The sequence below is a fragment of the Bos javanicus genome, chromosome 27, assembly GCF_032452875.1.
Source record: "Bos javanicus breed banteng chromosome 27, ARS-OSU_banteng_1.0, whole genome shotgun sequence".
In the NCBI taxonomy this organism is placed as follows: Eukaryota; Metazoa; Chordata; class Mammalia; order Artiodactyla; family Bovidae; genus Bos; species Bos javanicus.
Genome location: NC_083894.1, coordinates 38,218,739 through 38,228,622, shown reverse-complemented (window position 1 = coordinate 38,228,622; position 9,884 = coordinate 38,218,739). Strand labels below are relative to the sequence as shown.

Below are 9,884 nucleotides of genomic sequence, written 5' to 3'. Positions count from 1 at the left end.
GGCTGTGCCAAGGCAGTTATGAGAGCACAGGACCCAGAGGACCACTGGCCCTCCTGCAGGCGCGACACATGGAGCCACGGGACGCAGGGCCTGCTTCCCGGGTCCCCATCTCTGCCCTGCTTCTGTTGGGCAAGTGCCACAAAAACTCCCCTTTTATCCAAATAGGAAGGAATTCAGTAAATAAATAATAATGTAGCAGTAGGGAGCGAGTTCGGGCTTCCCTGGTGGCTCAGACGGTAAAGAATCTGCGTGCAGCGTGGGAGAAGACCTGGGGTCAATCCCTGGGTCAGGAAGATGCCCACAGGAGGGCATGGCAACCCACTCCAGTACTCTTTCCTGGAGAATCCCCATGGACAGAGGAGCCTGGCGGGCTACAGTCCATGACGTCGAAAAGAGTCGGAAACGACTGAACGACCAAGCACAGCACAGGGAGTGAGTTCAGAGGGGAGGAGTGATTGCTGACCAGGGAAGTGGGGGCATGGCGGGGGGGAGGCGCAGGGCACCCTTGGGCCTGGCTCTGCCCCCTGTCCGGAGCCCGCTGCCCACAGGAAGCACTTGCTCTGCCCTCTCCTCCGCCAGGGGACCTCACAGGACAGGCCGGCAGGGGTCATGCTTTTGAAAGGGAAACCAGTCTCTGGAAACCTGGAGCCCAGGGGCCACAACTACTGACACCCACGTGCCCTGGAGCCAGTGCTGCACAAGAGCGGCCGCTGCAACGGGAGGCCTGCACACGGCAGCCAGAGCGGCCCCTGTGCCACGACTGGAGAGAAGCCCACGCGGCGATAGGACCCTTGTCACGACTAGAGAAAAGCCCACGCGGCGATGAGGACCCTTGTCACGACTAGAGAAAAGCCCACGCGGCGATGAAGACCCTTGTCACGACTAGAGAAAAGCCCACGCGCCGATGAAGACCCTTGTCACGACTAGAGAAAAGCCCACGCGCCGATGAAGACCCAGCACAACTGAAAATAAATACAATTGTAAAAGAAAAAAGACCTGTTTTTATAATAGCTGCTCCATTATATTCACAATCTAGGTCATCTAGATGGGTCATCTAGAATTAGATGGGTCATCTAACTCTAACTGTAAAACAGAAAGAAAGAATGAGATTTGTGGTCCCTCGAGCAGTGAAAGAGAATATTTGTTTTCGAAATTAATTCTGCAATTTTTATCATGGAAGCCTTGATTTTTAGTACTTAATGATTAGTTAGTGCCTATATGTTTTCTGTTCAGTTTTGCAATGATATTTGTTAGGCATTACACATACTATATCCCCAGCTGTCTTGATGTATCGTTAAAGAGTTTAAAATCTAGATGTAGCAACAAGATGGATGCACCTAAAATGATCAAATAAGAACCCAAGACAGATAGATTTGCATCCCAAGGAGGTCAAGAAGCAGGAGATTTTTATGTAAATCTGCTTATGACTTTCAGAGACTGGCTTCCCTTTAAAAAGCATGATGTTGTTTAATCGCTAAGTCATGTCCTACTCTTGGAAACCCCATGGATTTGTAGCCCTCCAGGCTCCTCTGTCCATGGGATTTCCCAGGCAAGAATATTGGAGTGGGGTGCCATTTCTTTCTCCATTAAAAGCATGATACTGAGGGACGATCCCACAATCCAAATCATGAAGTGCACTCTATGAAGGCAACACATCGTGCAATGATTCTAAAAACTGACCTTTTTAGGTCAGTTTTTAGGCTTCATTCATGACGTCTTAAGGAACTTAAATCAAAGAATAATTTTCAAAACATGTTTCATAACCACTGAAATAACACTGTTATTCAAGGAAGCTAAAAAAAGTACAGAGACACCTTAAAAATCACTTGCCGGTGTGATGTCAGTGGATAAGCCGGTTGGACAACTTTGCTTTCAGACTCACCGGCCTGGAAGGCGTGTGCTACATCAGACGCTCACACCGTGACTGGCTCACGGTCACGCTTGTTGACTCGCAGCCGGGAGGCCACTGCTGCAGCTCGATTGGTTCCTGTGGACGCCAAGCATACTTCAGTTGCCCGGGTGGTTGACACAGATTCAAGAGGAATGTGACAGAGAGGACGCCCAATCCTTTTTCATCCCAGGATGGCAGAACCTGGAATGGTTAAGGACACAGCCTTAGGAGTCCATGGTGAATCAGTTTCCTGGCTCTTCCACTGTTCAGCCATGTGATCCTGGGTAAGCAACTGACTCAGCTTCGTCATCTGGAACATGGAGACCGCGGAGAGTTTAGCTATGAGACGTGTGGGGCCTGGCACGTGGTACACACGCCATCTGAAGGCTACCTGAGTTGTTTCTTAAAGAACACACCAGTCAGGGACTTCCCTGATGGTCCATTTAAGACTTCACCTTCCAATGCGGGGTGGGGGTGAGAGTCGGATCCCCGGTTGGAGAGCTAAGATCCCACATGTGCCTCGAAGCCAAAAAACCGAAACATAAAACAGAAGCTGTGTAGTAACAAATTCAATAAAGGCTTTAAAAAAGATCTGCATCAAAAAAAAAAAATCTTTAAAAAAAAACACCCACAAAAGAATACACCAGTCCACACGGTCTCTGGACCCTCTTCCACAAGACACAGCCAGTTGAATGAATCAGCTGGAGAAAAGAAAAGGTGAGGGGTGACAGTCTGGTGAGCATCTCTTACATCCCCGGACACGCTACTTCCGTCCACACGCGTTTATGATCTGTTCTCTCCCTGCCCTGCGTGACCCAGAGCCACAGCACCCTCAAGACAGACAGCCTCCAGGATGGAGGCAACAGACCACAGTCACTGGGTTGGGGTTCTCCATCTCTGAGTCTCTGTGCAACGAGGACAACGGCAGAGCCTGGGGGAGGGAGGAGGGGGCCGGGGGCCTGAGCGAGATGGAGAGAAACGCCGCCTCCCCCAGGCGTTGCATTCCTGAAGCAACCCTGGGACGTTTCTGTGGCCACTGGGCCTTTTAGGAGAGCAGCTGCTGAGCGGGACACTTCAAATCTGAGCAATGGGCTCCCCTGGTCGCTCAGCAGTCAAGAATCCGCCTGCCGGTGCGGGAGACACGGGTTCAATCCCTGGTCTGGGAAGATTCCGCGTGCTGTGGGGAAACTGAGCCCGTGAGCCACAACTACTGAGCCTGTGCTCTGGAGCCCAAGAGTCACAACTGTGGCCGCTGCTGAAGCCCGCGCAGCCTACAGCCTATGTTCCGCAACAAGGGAACCCACCGCAATGAGAAGCCCCCACCCTGCAATAGAGAGCAGCCCCCACTCTCTACACCTAGAGAAAGCCTGCTCAACAGGGAAGACCCAGCCCAGCCATAAATCTATCAAATCAATAAATTAAAAAAAAAAAAAAAAACCTGTGTGATGAATGAACAAGTCTTCCTGCAGAGCACAGGGAACTCTGCTCAATGGTATGCGGCAGCCTGGATGGGAGGGGAGTCGGGGAGAATGGATCCATGCATATGTACGGCTGAGTTCCTCTGCTGTCCACCTAAAACTATCACAACATCGTTAATCAGCTATACTCTGATATAAAATTTAAAAAAAATTAAAAAACCCGAGTGATGTTTTTACCGCAGTAATCCTGGTTGTCTGCTACAGGAGCCTCGTGGAAATCTACTTGCAATCTTTGTGGTGTTCAGCTCGGGAACAATATCCTCCCCACTGCTCTGAAAACCTGAGGGCAGAAGCCTTGTCTTCTGGCTTTTATACCGATTCCCCATCTGGCACTGTGCTTAGGACAGGCTGGCACTTGGCACATAGGTTTTGACTGCTGGATCAGATCCTGGAAACCCATAACAGAACCATTCAAATAGTTCAGCGGCACACTGGTGTGGCGCATTTGCACCTCTCTCCTGGGAAGGGCTAGGGGATGTGCTGGGGACAGGTAGTGGCTGTGAGAAGGCTCTTCAAGTGTCAAAAACCCATGAAGCCTCACCATCACCAGCCTCTTGCTCATCACTGCTGTGCCATGGGGCCTGGATCCGGCATCACTGACTTTGGCAGACAACAGAGGAGCTCTGAAATTCATCCAGGTGCCTCCTCACAAGAAACTGCAGAAAGACCTTCGATCCGCCCAGACCCTTGTTCGTGTGTGCATGCCAAGTTGCTTCAGTAGTATCCAACTCTTTGTGACTCCATGGACTATAGCCCACCAGGCTCCTCTGTCCGTGGGATTCTCCAGGCAAGAATACTGGAGTGGGTTGCCATGCCCTCCTCCAGGGGATCTTCCAGACCCAGGAACTGAACCCATGTCTTCTGTGGCTCCTGCACTGCAGGCAGATTCTTTACTGCTGAGCCACTGGGAAAGTCCCACCCTTGTTCGTAGGTTCCAACAAACTGCCGTTACTGATAAGCGACTATTTGAAACATCACTGCTCAGTACAACTGGCCTGACTTTGGATTTCAGACTGATGTTTAAGAAGGAAAAAAATGTTAAGTGATTATAGGAACACAGCACTGGTCTGACTGACACAACCGGTATTTCCAGTCTTGAATCATTCCACACTTGACTCTCAAACCATTAGGTGTCTGATTTATGAAAAGAAGAAGAACTAGATTGACAACTGGATAAACCCTGTCATGGGCTGGAAAAACCAGGTAATCAGTATCTTCAGATTCTTCCCCATCTATTCTTTGTATATAAATCTTATAACTCTTTCTTGTATATCTGTAGAGATGTTTGTTGGAACTTGCAAATTCATTGCATATGCCCTTAACCACATTTAACTCAGATTTTCAGGCTAGTCAGTTGTCTGCTTCTCAAGTTGCATGGCTCTGTACAATCATGGACTCTTGGGCTCCTTCCCTGATAAGCCTTTCATTCCATAAGTAAGGGCGGGCTGGAGAGAGGAACACCGGGCCCTCAGGCCCGTTTCCTCTGTTACAGCCAAGATGAGCCTTCGTGGGGTCCCACCCTTCCCTCCATCTGTCAGTCTTTATTCCGCTCCCAACCGTCGCCCCTCTTTCAATTATGGGCCACTTCTCAAGAGAAGAGCGTTCAGCCTGCCAGGAGTCATTCTCAGAAACATAGGTATTTTAGTTAATGACTAGCTCATTACTTCCAGAAAGGGGGGACAGCGCCTTGTGTCCTCTGATGAAGTCAGTTCCCTGCCCAAGACACAGGCACACAAGATGCCAGCCGCAGGGGTGCCTCTGTCACCTAGGACCAACCTCGGGAGACGGGGACTCCGAGCCACGGGGAATACAGCTGCCATCACACCAGGCAGAGGGCAGTTCATGGTGGCGGTGCTGGAAGGTGGGAATGGTGGCCTCCAGGAGCTGGTATGTCCCCAGGGAGGGGAAGGAAGTGGCTCCACTGGGGGTTCCAGTGAGTTTAACAAAACAGTAAGAGCCTGTGTCATTTCACAGGCTGAGATCAAAAGATCCTGATGGTCACAGCTCTTCTCAAGAGCAGCCAGTTAATCTCGTAAGCTCTCACCTGCTCTCATTTCAGCCCAACGTTGCAACACATCAGATACTTGCCTCTCACGTGGCGAGTCTTCTTTCTTACTTTGCCTTGCAACCTCAGACATCCTCTGAACACCCGCTGTGCCCGAAGGTCAGCATCAGGTCTGCTTTGTGATTTTAGACAAAGGGTGGGGTTCATTCTGCCGTGCTATGATGCTGACCGTGTGCTCGTGCGGACTTAGCTTTCCAAAGTGCCTTCAGAGGTGTGTTTAGGTAGCACAGTAAATCTCAGCCGGAGATTGTCAAATGTAGGGCCATTCTTCCTATGCTATCAGGGTAGTGATGGGGACAATGACAATGTTAGCAACCTGGCACCAGAACTCGAGGGTGTGTAAAGGTGATCCATTAGATCACTGATTTCCCAGACGTTAATGAAGTTCCTACTAGCTGTCAAGTACTTTAACCGGGTTCTGCGGTTACAACAAAGAGTGAGACCAACATTTCCCTTAAGAAAGTTACAGTCTTATTCTAGCTTGAAGGTACAGAACATTAAGTGAGTGCTTTGAGAAGCATACATGGGCATTATGCGAGCAGGCAAAGAGGACCTAACTCTGCAGTGGAAGAGGAAAGAGGCCTGAAAGTCTTTGTGGAGGCGCAGATGCTGAGCTGAGCGTGAAAGGATGAGGAAGACTTCAGCGACGGTCTTTGGGGGGAGGGGTGAAGTGGCAGAGTGGAGAGGACAAAGGAAAGAACATTCCAGGCAGAAGAGATGGTATATACAAAGACGGAAAAGCCAAAATTGGGGTGAAAATGCAAAAGCTAAAAGTGTTATTCTCTCAGTCGTGTCCAACTCTTTGCGGACGACTGTAGCCCGCCAGGCTCCTCTGTCCATGGGATTTCCCAGGCAAGAATGCTGGAGGGGGGTGCCATGCCCTCCTCCAGGGGATCTTCCTGACTCGGGACGGAACCTGGGTCTCCTGCATTGCAGGTAGATTCTTTACCATTTGAGCCACCAGGGAGGCAAGAAACACAAGGTAAATCATCAGTGCTGTTGAGGCCAAAATGATGGGACACAGCTGGAGAGGTGGGAAGTGCCCGGGTCAGCGATGGGTTTGAGCTGTAACAGCACTATTCTGTGGCTACATAGAGGGTGGATTTAGAGATGAGATGGGAAGAAAGGAGACCAGTTAGAAGTTCAGAAAGAGATGATGAGACCCTTGACCAATGACAGCACAGCTGGACAGGCTGTGATGAACTTGAGAGCTACTTAGGCTTTAGAACTGGCATGCCCCAATTAGGATTAAAAGAGGGATCGGGGTGGGGGGCAGTAAAGGAGAAGGAAACGGCAAGAATAACTCAGGGGACTGGCTGGAATCACCAACTAAAAGAGGTTAGCATAAAAGAGAAATGTTAACCTCGTGTGTATGCTGAGAGCTCACATCGGGTGTATGTTCAAGTGACAGGCATCGGGCGTTTCACTGCCAGAGTCTAAATTTCAGGGAACGGGTATGGACTAGCGGTACAGACCAGGGGACATCCACACACACGTGGGTGCAAAACATGCACATGGTTGAGATTACCCAAGCAGAATCCATGAGAGCTGTTAGAATCAGGGGACTCAGGGACTTAGGAACCCCAACATTTAAATAGAAGGTGGAAGAACAGCCCATGAAGAAGCAGAGAAGGACGGGTTAAAAAGGTAAGGAAGAACAGGAAGCAGGTCATTCAGAGGCGCTAACGGAGTAGGAGGTCTCAAGAAGGAGGAGGCGTCTCTGGGGTCAAAAGCAGCAGCTTGGCACAGTGAATCCAGGATTAATCTGTGTTCATTTGGGCTTAAACCGGTGGACATTTGTTTACCATAATAAGTGCAGTTTCAGTGAAGGCAGGGTTGGAGGCATCCAGGAGTGGATCAGAGCCTGATAGCAATAGGGTGAGGGGAATAGTTGATGGAAATGATTGATTCATTATCTCAGGAACTTAGCTTGATGAGTAGGGGAGAGCAAATTGAGAGAGTCTAGGGTGGGATGTGGGGACGGAAGAAGCTTGAATATATTCATTGATTTTGGGTGATTGTCATTGCGACAGATTCAGAACATAGAATGGAGAGGGTATGATAGATAGGGGACATGGAAAAAGGAGAAAGGGGTGCAGTTAGGTGTAGAAATAAAGAAGGTGACCTTCAAAACCAGAAGCACTGCCAGGGCTATACCACCCTGAAAGCACTCGATCACATCTGATCTTGGAAGCTAAGCAGGGTTGGGCCTGTTAGTACTTGGATGGGGGACCACCTGGGAATACTGGGCATTATAGGCTTAGTGATTGGAAGAAGGAAGATATGAATGGATCTAGAGGTAGATAAATTTTCAGGTAGGTGGATAAGAAGGTGAAAGAGATCACAGGGGCCGTTTATCATATTCGAGGCTGCCAACTGTCTTTTCTGATCATTCCTCCTGTGTTTGGGGAACTCCCCACATGATGAACCTTGCCTCCACAAGGTAGAAACCAAAACTCATTCTCCTGAGACCCCTTGCTGCTAAGATACAGGCTTGTGAATCTGGCTCCCATCAGTCAGATGCTTCTGCACCAGATGTTGGCTTGGAAGGAAGCAGCATAAGGAGGTAGGTACATATGGATTCCACGTTCTCACACATGAAAGAGAGGAGTGTTTATCTCTTCAAACACAACAGGAACAGGACTTCTGACTCCGGGTTGTGAGCATCATTAGCACATGGGGTACGCTAAGGTTCGGATCCCAACATTGGTGTTTACTATCACAGCCCCCATAACCTGGTTGGAACCGAGATTCCAAGGGCCCTCAGGTCCTTCCAGAGATTCTCTGAATTGCAAAATAACTTCTAACAAACATGGCATTCAACCAGGAGATTGGATTCCGTTGTTTGTAACAAAGACTTCTGACTGATGCAGACATCAGGTCTAAAAGCATCAATTTTCTCAAGAGAGGAGACAGGTCATCTGCTGAGACTGAGAAGTGGGGGCTTGAGGAGTATGATAATGGTTTGGAGCAGCTGATGGGAACAACAGGAGAAGAAGCTGCCCCAAGACCAGCAGAAGAACTGATGGGAAGTGCGAGGGCCCAGCTGAGTTGCAGCCATGACTCTGGGTAGCCCTCATCTCTGTCACGTGTGATTTCTTTTCTCCAGCACAACATGGTAAGGAGCAAGGGAATGGAAGGGGTGATGAATAATCGGCAAAGGAGGATGGCTGGGGAGAAAAGGAAGGGGCAGACGGCGGCTGATAGCAAATAAAATGAAAGGAACCAGGGAATAAAAGTTTATTTGAGCTAAAAGAGCAAGATAACTTGAGCTCATGAGAATGTTGGGAGAACAGCAAGCAAGCTGGGCCAGAAGTTGCAATGTTCACATAGACCTAAGAGGTAGAGAAAATTTAGGCCATGGACAGAGTCAGAGGAGTGGAGGCTGAGCTACGCCGTGGGCTGGATCCTCCATCAAGGTGGACGGTGAGATGTTCCAGGTCGCTGGCAGGAATGGGAGTGGAGGGGAAGACCCTGGTATCAGGGCTCAAGGTCTGCGAGTAGGGGCAGTGTCTGGGAGCTGTGCAGGTGAAGGTGGTGAGAAGGACGCAATGGGACAGCTTCACGTGGTGATCTGACACCGTGGACTGAGCTTTAACACTGGCAACATAACAGACCAAGAACAGCAGTGGTGGGTGGACGTGTTTAGAAAGGATCCACAGCCAGAATGGACCTTTAGGAAAGCCTGTGTAGCAGCCACAAATAAGAAAATGGACCAGGGCAGGATGGAGGTGGCCATCAGTTTCCACTGTCCTTCAACTGGTGACGATTACCAGCAGAGATGAGATGTCCTAAGCGGTATCTGACCTCAAATTTCAAATGCCCTAATCTGTCCAAGGACCTCCAGGATGTGAGGTTCCTTCAGACATTTGAGGATGTTCCCACATAACCCCAAGCTTTCCCTGGTTCAGGCTAATCACTCCCAGTTCCTTTAACTATACTTCACTCAACGTAGCTATTCTTCCCTGGAAAAACTTGATTGTGATTGACGTCACCTTAAACCGTGGGACTCAGATTCAAGTGGAATTTCCCAAAGGCAATCTGACTAAAGGAGGCTGCCGGTGAAACTGTCCACTTGCTGTTCCACCAGCCTGAAGCTGAGCCAAGAGAACGACCCTGACCTCACTTCCCGTGACTCCCCGTCTTCTCTCCACACCCTTCACTCGCCCTTGTGCCCCAACAGAAATATGCTGCCGATGACAAGCGAGGAGAACAACGTGAATAACAACTAGGGGGTGATGCCGAAGCTCACAGCGACCCAGCAGCAGCAGCACTCCCAGAAGCACGATGGGTTTGGTTTTGTCTGTTTGTTTAACCTGCACCCGTTACACGCAGAACACAGGACGTGTGACTCACTCAGGGACCTGCTACCCTAATCCCAGTTTCTTGCCGCTTGGAGTCGGGAGCACAGGAAGCTGGGAGCATCACTATGCCTCCCGGTGATGCCCAT

The 9,884-nt window shown here is 49.7% G+C and overlaps 1 pseudogene; it reads left to right on the top strand.

Moving 5' to 3' along the window:
• The first annotated feature begins 7,578 nt into the window (after positions 1–7,578).
• LOC133240156 (5S ribosomal RNA) lies at positions 7,579–7,695 on the top strand (annotated as a pseudogene).
• The last annotated feature ends 2,189 nt before the right edge of the window (positions 7,696–9,884 follow it).